At 45.0% G+C, this 12,591-nt stretch overlaps 1 protein-coding gene across 1 annotated transcript in view; it reads right to left on the bottom strand.

Moving 5' to 3' along the window:
- Positions 1-12,591, bottom strand: part of LOC115077804 (vomeronasal type-2 receptor 26-like) — a 48,663-nt gene that overhangs the window by 25,035 nt on the left and 11,037 nt on the right. The gene's annotated exons all lie outside the window — the stretch shown is intronic.

Below are 12,591 nucleotides of genomic sequence, written 5' to 3'. Positions count from 1 at the left end.
TGCTGGATATGCATCGAAAGTGAAGTATCAGGCACATTTGGTTTGGGGTAGTAACCGCCGTAACAAGCCAGCTACTCCCCGCTTTGTGAGTGTGAACCCTTTTTTCTTCTCCCCTGCCGTTGAAGCAGGGAGCTATGCTGGATATGCTTGAAGTATCAGTTTTTTCTTCTCCCCTGCCGTTGAAGCAGAGAACTATGCTGTATATGCATAGAAATTGAAGTAACAGGCTTATTTGGTTTGGGGTAGTAACCGCCGTAACAAGCCAGCTACTCCCCCCTTTGTGAGTGCAGATCCTTTATTCCATGCCATCTCCTGCAGATCCTTTATTCCATGCCATCTCCTGCAGCCCAGTCTACAGCCATCATATAGAAACATAGAAACATAGAAATGACGGCAGAAGAAGACCAAATGGCCCATCCAGTCTGCCCAGCAAGCTTCACACATTTTTTTCTCATACTTATCTGTTTCTCTTAGCTCTTTGGTTCTATTTCCCTTCCACCCCAGCCATTAATGTAGAGAGCAGTGATGGAGCTGCATCCGAGTGAAATATCAAGCTTGATTAGTTAGGGGTAGTAGGGGTAGTAACCGCCGCAATAAGCTACACCCATGCTTATTTGTTTTACCCAGACTATGTTATTCAGCCCTTATAGGTTGTTTTTCTTTTCCCCTGCCGTTGAAGCAGAGAGCTATGCTGGATATGCGTGAACTATTAGTTTTACTTCTCCCCTGCCGTTGAAGCAGGGAGCTATGCTGGATATGCGTGAAGTATCAGTTTTTCTTCTCCCCTGCCGTTGAAGCAGAGAGCTATGCTGGATATGCGTGAAGTATCAGTTTTTCTTCTCCCCTGCCGTTGAAGCAGAGAGCTATGCTGGATATGTGTGAAGTATCAGTTTTTCTTCTCCCCTGCCGTTGAAGCAGAGAGCTGTGCTGGATATGCGTGAAGTATCAGTTTTTCTTCTCCCCTGCTGTTGAAGCAGAGAGCTTTGCTGGATATGCGTGAAGTATTAGTTTTTCTTCTCCCCTGCCGTTGAAGCAGAGAGCTATGCTGGATATGCATAGAAAGTGAAGGATCAGGCTTATTTGGTTTGGGGTAGTAACCGCCATAACAAGCCAGCTACTCCCCGCTTTGTGAGTGCAAATCCTTTTTTCCACATTTCCTCTTGCTGTTGAAGCTTAGAGCGATGTTGGAGTCACAGTAACCATGTGTATGTTTATTGAATAAGGGTATTATCTCCAGGTAGTAGCCGTCATTCTGGCGTGCCACCCCACTCTTCATTGACGGCCTCTTGACTTTCTGGATCCTTCACAGTTCTGGTCTTCACTACTTCCTCCGGAAGGGCATTCCAGGCATCTACCACCCTCTCCGTGAAGAAATACTTCCTGACATTGGTTCTGAATCTTCCTCCCTGGAGCTTCAAATTGTGACCCCTGGTTCTGCTGATTTTTTTCCTACGGAAAACGTTTGTCGTTGTCTTTGGATCATTAAAACCTTTCAAGTATCTGAAAGTCTGTATCATATCACCTCTGCTCCTCCTTTCCTCCAGGGTGTACATATTTAGATTCTTCAATCTCTCCTCATAAGTCATTTGATGAAGACATTCCACCTTTTTGGTCGCCCTTCTCTGGACCGCCTCCTTCTTTTCTCTGTCTCTTTGGAGATACGGTCTCCAGAACTGAACACAATATTCCAGGTGAGGTCTCACCAAGGACCTGTACAAGGGGATAATCACTTCCTTTTCTTACTCGATATTCCTCTCTCTATGCAGCCCAGCATTCTTCTGGCTTTAGCTATCGCCTTGTCACATTGTTTCGCCGACTTCAGATCATTAGACACCATCACCCCAAGGTCTCTCTCCTGCTCCGTGCACATCAGCCTTTCTCCCCCCATCGAATACAGTTCATTCGGATTTCCACTCCCCATGTGCATGACTCTGCAATTCTTGGCATTGAATCTCAGCTGCCATATCTTTGACCACTCTTCCAGCTTCCTTAAATCCCGTTTCATTCTCTCCACTCCTTCCGGTGTGTCCACTCTGTGCATCATGATTTGCCACCTGTGGGACCAAGTGAAGGAGAGGATGGACCAAGCCGCTGAGAAAGCTAAACGTTTCAGGGACATTCATTGCCACGCTGCACCTCTGTTCCGGCCTGTTCAGAAGGTTTGGTTAAGCATGAAGCATATCGTGGACATTCATGGGACATACCAAGGACATTCATGGCATCGCCCATCTCAAACTAAGCTCTCAACTCCGTCCTCACACATCCAACAGACCAATCATAAACGCTTACAAAGGATCATCATATGCCCCACCAGTCAAATCCACTCTAAGAAAATGTTCAATTTCAACAGCAGGGCCCACCCTATGGAACTCTCTGCCTCCGGAGCTCCGTCAAGAACCGTGCCAGCAAACATTCAAGAAACTCTTAAAAACATGGCTTTTCAGACAAGCCTTCCTGGATCCCCTAGACCACTCTGACACCGGTTAAAGGACTTAACAGGTCACCATTGGGAGCCAAGATCCTTCTCCTTCTCCCTTTCTTAGCCTAATCCTCTTCTTTCGCCCTCCCAACAACACCTTCCTATTCTCACCCCCTCTCCTCCCTAACCTCCCTTGGATCATGTGAATGTTGATTATTATGCGTCAAGTTTTAAAGTGCCATTACTCTTTAGGACCCCCCTTATGCTATATTAGCATTTGTACATATGTTTGCATATTTATATTCTTTCAGACACTAAGGATCATGTTATGCCTTAGCAGTGATTGTTCGGTTGTATTATATTATATGTTATTAGACGCTATGTTTTTATGTTTCAATGTAACGCCTATGCTGCGATTGTTCTGTTGTATTGTAAACCGATATGATTTGTATATCATACAAGAATATCGGTATATAAGAATCCAAAATAAATAAATAAATAAATATCAGACTGTGCCTTCCTTCCCAAAGACAGCCCCCCTAGGGTCATTGGACCTTTCCCAGTCCTCCATCATGTCGGAACAGTAAATTGCCAGCTCCAGTTACCGAGGTCTATGGGTATTCACAATACCTTTCATGTTTCTTTACTGAAGACACTTGTACTCTCATGGCCATCTTGTAAGGCTCCTCCTCCTCCACAAGTCTCCGCAGAACCAGAAGAAATGATGCAAGTATGAGAAGTCTTAGATGTCCGAAAGAGACATGGCCATTGGGAGTATTTTCTGTCATGGGAGGGCTTTGGGCCTGAGGAGAACTCGTGGGAGTCCTCCCACCACATCTATGACAAACAGCTCCTCCAGGACTTTCACCGTGACCACCCTGACAGACCAAGGATGGTAAGGCGGAGGCCTAGAAGGGGGGGTACTGTTGCGCTTCCTGGCTGCATATGCTCCACAGCCGGGCCTGCTCACATCTCTCAGCCGTCCACACGCACAGGCCTCTCTGCCGCTGTCAATCCCGGTCGTCCCCGTCACCTCCCTCTACATGATCCGATTCTGGCATACTACCAGGCCTTGCAGTGGAGCTCCCGCCAGGGCTCCGCATCCAGTGTCTCCTCGGCCCGCCCTTATATGTGCGCATGGCCAACCTCCTTCTATTTAAAGGACTCAGCACGGGAAACCCAGTTGAATTGCTCCCTGATGGCATCACACTCCCTAACTATAAAAGGGAAGGCCCATTCCCCTGAACGGGGCCTTAGCAATCAGGTCGATCACGTTGTGATAGAGAGTTTGCCTTCCTGCATTTCCAGTGTTTTGTTCCAGTTTTCTGTTCCATTGTCTTGTTCCAGTCTTCTGTTCCAGGGTTCTCCTGTTCCAGCATCCTCCTGTTCCTTTGTCTCCACAGATAGCACCTTCAGACTGTCTTCTCGGTACTGACCTCTGCCTGTTCTTGACTATTTTGTCTGCCGCCTGGATTTGAACTTTGTCCGTTTCTTCACCACATCTGCATGCTGCCTGGAACTGACTTCTGCCTAACTACTGACCACCTCTAACCACTGCCTGGAACTTGACCTTAGCCTGTTTGACTATCCTTGGACTGACCACTGGTATTGACCTCTGCTTTGGCTGATTATGCTATCCTTGACTCTGGTCTTGATCCTCACTCTTCATTCTGTTCTGGCCTTCTCTGAACCTGAACATCGACTGTGCACCCTTGTTTGTGGTGGGCACACCCTTGAACTTTATTTCTCGGAGATCCTGCGAGACCCACCTAAGATCAGGTGGCTTGGGTAACCAAAGGCTCAAACTGAGGGAACCCCGGGTTGTTATTGGTGAAGCTCAAGCTAGCCTCTGTCTCCTCCTGTGTTCTGCCTCCTGGTGGCAGGCACTCTCTAGGTTCAACTAGGGAGCCTACAAATCCTGCACCAGGCCAAGGGTCCACCTTCCGGCGCAACAATGGGTACTTGCTCAAAGTATGAATATGTTGATTTGGAATTTACTGGTGGAATATAACATTACTCCTGATGAAGGATTTGCTTTTTGAAACATGGTAATGTCGGATTTCAAGTTTGGCAAGTAGGAGTCATTTTTGAGTGAGACTGTGTAATGAATGCAAGTATTCAATGAAATTACACAATGAATTTGAATTTAAAAAAAATACTGTTGGTGATTTGATAAGAAAATATAAATAATCCATATAAAGTGGCATAAAATTAAATTTAATAAAAAGTTAACTGTGTGTATTCAAAGTGGTTTGGTTAGATGTTGATGGACAATTCGTTCACCATGGATAACCAGGATGGAACCACTGTTTGATTTTATATGAAAGCCCACCTCCCATCTTTACAATTTTTGTTCACTCAGTTAACTTTTAAAAAATAAAATAAAATTTTAATGGGAATGTTTTTTGTGGATAGTGATTGATGTACATAACATAAGAAAATGCCATACTGGGTCAGACCAAGGGTCCATCAAGCCCAGCATCCTGCTTCCAACAGTGGCCATTCCAGGCCACAAGAACCTGGCAAGTACCCAAAAACTAAGTCTATTCCATGTTACCATTGCTAATGGCAGTGGCTATTCTCTAGGTAAATTTAATAGAAGGTAATGGACTTCTCCTCCAAGAACTTATCCAATCCTTTTTTAAACACAGCTATACTAACTGCACTAACCACATCCTCTGGCAACAAATTCCAGCGTTTAATTGTGCGTAGAGTAAAAAGAACTTTCTCCGATTAGTTTTAAATGTGCCCCATGCTAACTTCATGGAGTTCCCCCTAGTCTTTCTACTATCCGAAAGAGTAAATAACCAATTCACATCTACCCGTTCTAGACCTCTCATGATTTTAAACACCTCTATCATATCCCCCCTCAGTCATCTCTTCTCCAAGCTGAAAAGTCCTAACCTCTTTAGTCTTTCCTCATAGGGGAGTTGTTCCATTCCCCTTATCATTTTGGTAGCCCTTCTCTGTATCTTCTCCATCGCAATTATATCTTTTTTGAGATGCGGCGACCAGAATTGTACACAGTATTCAAGGTGCGGTCTCACCATGGAGCGATACAGAGGCATTATGACATTTTACGTTTTATTCACCATTCCCTTTCTAGTAATTTCCAACATTCTGTTTGCTTTTTTGACTGCCGCAGCACACTGAACCGACGATTTCAATGTGTTATCCACTATGACACCTAGATCTCTTTCTTGGGTTGTAGCACCTAATATGGAACCCAACATTGTGTAATTATAGCATGGGTTATTTTTCCCTATATGCATCACCTTGCACTTATCCACATTAAATTTAATCTGCCATTTGGATGCCCAATTTTCTAGTCTCACAAGGTCTTCCTGCAATTTATCACAATCTACTTGTGATTTAACAATTTTGTGTCATCTGCAAATTTGATTATCTCACTCGTCGTATTTCTTTCCAGATCATTTATAAATATATTGAAAAGTAAGGGTCCCAATACAGATCCCTGAGGCACTCCACTGTCCACTCCCTTCCACTGAGAAAATTTCCCATTTAATCATATTCTCTGTTTCCTGTCTTTTAGCCAGTTTGCAATCCACGAAAGGACATCGCCACCTATCCCATGATTTTTTCCTTTTCCTAGAAGCCTCTCATGAGGAACTTTGTCAAATGCCTTCTGAAAATCCAAGTATACTATATCTACCGGTTCACCTTTATCCACATGTTTATTAACTCCTTCATAAAAGTGAAGCAGATTTGTGAGGCAAGACTTGCCCTGGGTAAAGCCATGCTGACTTGCCCTGGGTAAAGCCATGCTGACTTTGCAATGTGGAAATTTTCTTTTTATTAGAGCATTATTATATTCACTGCCAGCCCTCACAGAACCGTGGATCCATGAGGTCACACTTTGCTTGTGACCTTCCCCTCTCTGGCAGTAATACCACCATATGGGTGGTTGTGGACAGATTCTCAAAGATGACACACTTCATTCCATTCCCTGGGCTGCTGTAACTACCTGAATTAGCCAAGCTCATTGTGCAACACATTTCTTGCCTGCATGGACTACCCTGTCACATCCTCTTGGACCAAGGAATCCAGTTCACCACCAATTATTGAAAGAGCTTATGCCAGAAGTTTGGAATGACATTATACTTCACTTACACCTACCACCCCCAGAACAATGGTCAAACTGAGTGGTTGAATAAAGGATTCAAGGTGTTCCTGCACATTTATGAGTTTCCCCTAGCATTTCCAAACAATAATATATGAGGCATGGTTATATCAGCAGCTCTTCATGCTTGTCCTCTTTTTATATAGACTTTGGTCCTACCCCTGGCTACCTGGGACTGGGATATGACAAGTGTGGTGATCAAATTTGCAGATGATACAAACATTATTCAGAATATTTAAATCACATGCAGACTGTGATAAATTGCAGAAGGACCTTGTGAAATTAGAAGGCTGGGCATCCAAATGGCAGATTAAATTTAATATGGACAAGTGAAAGGTGTTGCATATAGGGAAAAATAACCCATGCTGTAGTTACATGATGTTAGTTTCCATATTAGGAGCAATCACACATGAAAAAGATCTAGGTGTCATACTGGATAGTACACTGAAAATGTTGGGTCAGTGTGCTGCAGTAGTAAAAAAAGCAAACAGATGATTAGGAATTATTAGGAAGCGCAAGAGCATGGTGAATAAAAAAGAAAATGTCATAATGCCTCTGTAACGCTCCATGGGGAGACCGCACTTTAAGTACTATGTACAATTCTGGTTCCCTCATCTCAAAATAGATGTAGTTGAACTGAAGAAGGTACAAAGTTTTTATTTCACTGTACACCGGTGTGATATGTATTTTATACAGGAACGTCGGTTTATAAAAACTAAAAATAAATAAATAAATACAAAGAAGGGCAACTAAAATGATAAATGGGATGGAATGGCTCCCCTATCAGGAAATGCGAAAGAGGTTAGGACTTTTCAGCTTGGATGAGGGAGATTTGATAGAGGTACATAAAATCATGAGAGGTATATAACAGGAAATATGAATTATTTACTCTTTCAGATAAAAGAGGGACTGGGGCATTCCATGAATTTAGCAAGTAACACATTTAAAACAAATCTGAGAAAATTATTTTTAACTCAACGCACAATTAAGCTCTGGAATTTGTTTCCGGCGGATGTGGTTTGGGCACTTAGTGTGGCTGGGTTTAAAAAAGGTTTGGATAATTTCTTGGAGAAGTCCATTAACTGCTACTAACCAAGCTGACTTAGGGAATAGTCATTGCTATTACTAGCATTTGTAGTATAGGATCTATTTAATGTTTGGGTACTTGCCAGGTACTTGTAACCTGGATTGGCCACTGTTGGAAACAGGATGCTGGGCTTGATGAACCTTTGGTCTGAACCAGTATGGCAATTTCTGATGTTCTTATGTTTCCACTTCATACAGTTGCCCAACAACCACCATGAGGGGTCATGAGCTCCAAGAATTATGGTTAAAGACTCACTGTCTTCTGGACCAAGCAGCCAAGTGCTTTAAGGAACAAGCAGACAAGAAACATTGCCCTGTGACTCCTTTACACACAGTAACTTTAGTCTGGTTGAGCACCAAGAATCTCCATTTAAAAATGCCCTCCATGAAATTCACACCATGCTTCATTGAGCCTTTCCCTGTGCTAAAACAACTACACCTTGTATCCTATAGTTACCAGCATCTCTCAGAGTGTATAACATATTTCACCTCTCCTTACAAAAAACAGCAAAGTTCTCTTGGTTGGGCATGCCACCACTCTGGACCTTTGATTTAGAAGAAGACACCCAGTATGAGGTAAAGGAGATTATAGAAGTTCATAAAGTTCAAAATCAGCTACAATATCTTATTACTTTGAAAGGCCATGGTCCAGAGGAGAACTCGTTGGAGCTGGCCTCCAACCTACAAGTTCCTCAACTGCTTGCAGAATTTCACAAAAGGTTCACTGGGAAGCCTAGGCCCAGAAGACTGGGAGGAGGGCTTTGGATTTCTCACTCACCTGCTCTCACACAGCAGGAATGCCATTTGACCCAGCAGCCATGCTAACATGTCTGGCCTCCCTGTAGGCACATGCACATAGTATGCACACAGTGGTGGGAAGAATAGAAACAGCATCTCTGGATGACATCAGCCACCAGCCCTACTTAATCCCAGGTTCTGCAACAGCTCCTCAATTCAGCAACAGGTCCCCTGGTATGCCTTGTGTCTGAGTGTGTGTTGCTAGTGCTGTGCCTTGTCTGTCTCTTGTTTCTTACCTTGTCTGTCTTTTGTTCCTGTCTTGTCTGTCTCTTGTTCCTTGCCTTGTCTGTGCCTTGTCAATATCTTGTCCATGTCCTGTCTTTGTCTTGTCCATTCCTCCTAGGATTGACTTCCTAGATTCTGAAACTGGTTTGGACCTGATCTTCTTTGATTGCTGCCCATACTTATTTCCCTGCTTTGGACCTGACTTTGTCTTGTCTGCTGCCTGGCTCAACCTCTGGCCTTGTATCTGTATTTTCTGTCTGCTGCCTTTTCCTGGACTCAGAATCTTGCTCCTGGATAGCCCTAGGGACCTACCTAAGTCCTGCTTGCTTCCAGAATCCAAGGGTTCATCTGCGAGGGAGGCAGCTGCTATAGATGAAGCTCCCAGCCAGTCCCGCTCTAGAGATTCTCTGCCAGCATAGTGGGCTCACTCTCTAGGTAGCGCCAATCACATCTTAGCACTAAAGATCCACAATTCCCATGAGTGCCACAGTTGTGTCTTGATACAATTGGATGATTTCCAACTAGAGGTTAATGTTCTTGATGTGAATCACTTTGGGTTCAGGAAAGGTCATAATACCAAGCTTGTTTTGATATCACTTCTTGATTCTTTCCTATACAATTTGGAAAAAGGACAAACCGGGATTTTGGTCCAGATGGATATCCTCAAGTGCATATGACACAGTGAAATATGATAACCCGGTCACTCATTTAAAATCTATTGGGATCTCAGGGTCAATAATTTTATGGTTTACATCATTTTTGGAAGGTGTAAAAGTAATGACAAATCAAAGGTTAGCAATAGTTGCAAATTTGTCTCCCTCAAGTGTCAGCATTGTTGGTGGTGCTTTTAAATATATATTTGACACCACTAGATTTAGTCCTTCAGAATCTTAGGGTTTTATACTTTTTGTATGCTGACATTATTCTGCTATTTATTCCAAGTGAGAACTCACATATCATTCCAGATAAAAGTATTTCAGAAATGTATGCTTGAGGTGTTGCGACGGGAAGTGGACCCTTGGCCTGGTGCAAGAATGGTAGGCTCCCTAATCAGACCCAGAGAACGCCTGCCACCAGGAGGCGGAGCACAAGAGGAGACAGAGGCTATCTGGAGCTTCACCAATAGCAACACGGGATTCCCTTGGGTTCAGGCCTTGGTTATCTGGGCCGCCTGGTCTTAGGTGGGCCTCGCAGGATCTCCTTGAGAGAAAGTTCAGAGGTGTGCCCACCACGATCAGGGCTAGAAGTCCGTGGTGCCAGAGAAGGCCAAAAGAGAGTCTCTGAATGTGTGGCAAGGAACAAGGGCAGAGTCAAGGAAGCATAGTCAGCTGAAGCAGGGGTCAATGCCAGTGGCCAGTCCGTGGATAGTCAGCCAAAGAGGGGTCAAGTTCCAAATGTCAATCCATGAATCCATGGGTAGTCAGCTATATCAGGGGTTAAGTTCCGGAGGTCAGCCAGAGCAGGGGTCAGGTTCCAGGCAGTGAGTAGACATGGTCAGTATCATGCAGATGTCGGTTCCAGGCAGTGTGCAGATGTTGTCGAGAAAACAGGCAAAGGTCAATATCCGGGCGGCAATCAACATAGTCAGGAACAGGCAGAGGTCAGTACCGAGAAGACAGTCCATGAGGTACTACCTGGGGAGATGAAGGAACAGGAGGACGCTGGAAAAGAAGGACGCTGGAACAGGACTGGAACGATATTGGAACAGGACTGGAACAAAACTGGAACAAGGCTGGAAAGGGACTGAAACAAAGACTGGAAATGCAGAGGCAAACTAGAAATCACAAGTGATAGACCTGATTGCCAATGCGAGGAAGTGTAGGCAGGCACTTCCTCTTATACAGCGTTCAATCAGGGCGTGCCGTGGAGCTGGGATCCGCCCCTGGCCCTTTAAGGGACCGGGCAATCTGTGCGCACATGCCTAAGGGTGGGGCCGATGCCACGGAGGACACCGAGGCCCGCTGTGAGGCCTGGCTGGAGGTGGAAGGCCCAGCGACTGCCACTGCAGGACACTGAGGCCTGGCCATGCTTGCTGCTGCAGCTGGGGAGAACGACCCGTGACCCATGGAGGAGTTAGTGAGGTGAGCAGGCCCAGGCGCGGGCTGAGCGCAGACGGGACGTGCAACATGAGGTAAGATCCTGGATATCTGGGGTTAAACCTTTTTAAAACCAGAATACTTTGGGTCGGTAAAGATCATTGGGCAACACAATCAACTTCAATACAGCATGAAGGAGTGCTCATACCTATTTTAACCAAAATAAAAAGTCTGGGGATATTCCTGGATTCCCAGCTTACTACAGAGCTGCATGTCATGTAACAGACTAAAGCTGCATCCTATAAATTAAAAATGCTTACGCCTCTGAAATGTTTGATTCCACTAGATATGTTTCAGACAGTACTTCAGGGTCTTGCTCTAGGGTATTTGAGTACTGGCATCGGCCGGCCGGCCGATGCCAGTACTCAAAATGGCACCGATCGCTTTTGCCCTCACTATGTCACAGGTACCGATGGTCGGCCTCTGTGACATAGTGAGGGCAAAGGCGATCTGCTGCCAGTATTCAAAATGGCATCGGACGGCCGGCATGCATGAGGTCAATCCCGGACCCCTGCTGGACTTTTGGCAAGTCTTGTGGGGATCAGGAGGCCCCCCCAAGCTGGCCAAAAGTCCCTGGGGGTCCAACGGGGGTCCCGGAGTGACCTCCTGCACTCCAACCATCCGATGCCAGTACTCAAAATGGCTCCAATAGCCTTTGCCCATACTATGTCACAGGGGCTACCGGTGCCATTGGTCAGCCCCTGTCACATGGTAGGAGCACAAGATGGCACCGATGGCCATATGACGGGGCTGACCAATGGCACCGGTAGCCCCTGTGACAAAGGCTATTGTCGCCATGATGAAACCGGCACTGACGGTGTGAGTGCAGGGGATGGTTCCTGGATCCCCCGCTGGACCACCAGGGAGTTTTGGTAAGTCTTGGGGGGGGTTCAGGAGGGTGGGGGGTTTGTTTACATGTTTATTTAGGTGGCCGTATAATTCGGCGAAGATTTGTGTATTCGTGGGGAATTGCGATACGTTTTGCTTCCCCACGAATATTACGAATAGTGCAATATACGTTGCGGATCTCCAATACGGCGAAAATGAATGCACACCTCTACTAAACAGGGCACTTCTAAACCAGCCCAAGGGTCCTTGATATCTAATAGCATAACCAAGCTTTTAGTGACTGTAAACATTTGGGCATGCTAATGACTGCTGCCTATTGGTCAAAGGGTGAAACAAGGGCGCAATGGGCCAAGAGGACTTAGGTAGACTGGAACTGGTATTTCTGACCCTGAACCAGGTGGCAGCTGAGGAAAGAGGTAATTCCACAGATAAAGGTGAGGAACAGCAGCACAGAGAACTGGTGAGTCAGGAGAAAAGCTGTAAATGCACTTTCTCCTCAGCTCACCTCTTCCTTTACACTCCTATTCCTATTTTTGGAAAACATTCATAAATTGTAAGCTTGTCTTTAAGAAATAGTCAATGCTTTTTTTAAATAAATATATATTTTTTATATTCTTAGCCTGTATCCAGAGGAACAGTTAAGTATAAGTGCTATATATTTTTTTATCATAAGCCAGTCCCTTAAAGGGTAAAAACAACTGAAGAGAGCAGTGGAAGAATAGAGGTTTTTTTGCTCGACAGTGAATGAAGAGAATGAGAGATGAGCTTCTATAACCTGCCTTTCCCCCAGTATTCCATTAGCCAGCCAATGGATTTGTAGGCTGTTGCTGCATTGAAAGCCACAGAGCATGCTGTAAACCAGACCCAAAATATGTTGCATGGTCATGCAGTTTAGGCCACCATGCAGCTGATTCAAATTGGTGGTGGTGGTGGTAAAGGTAATGCTGGTGGTGATGGTGGTAGTGGGGACAGGTGGG

The sequence above is a fragment of the Rhinatrema bivittatum genome, chromosome 16, assembly GCF_901001135.1.
Source record: "Rhinatrema bivittatum chromosome 16, aRhiBiv1.1, whole genome shotgun sequence".
In the NCBI taxonomy this organism is placed as follows: Eukaryota; Metazoa; Chordata; class Amphibia; order Gymnophiona; family Rhinatrematidae; genus Rhinatrema; species Rhinatrema bivittatum.
This window is presented reverse-complemented; position numbering and strand designations above follow the sequence as displayed.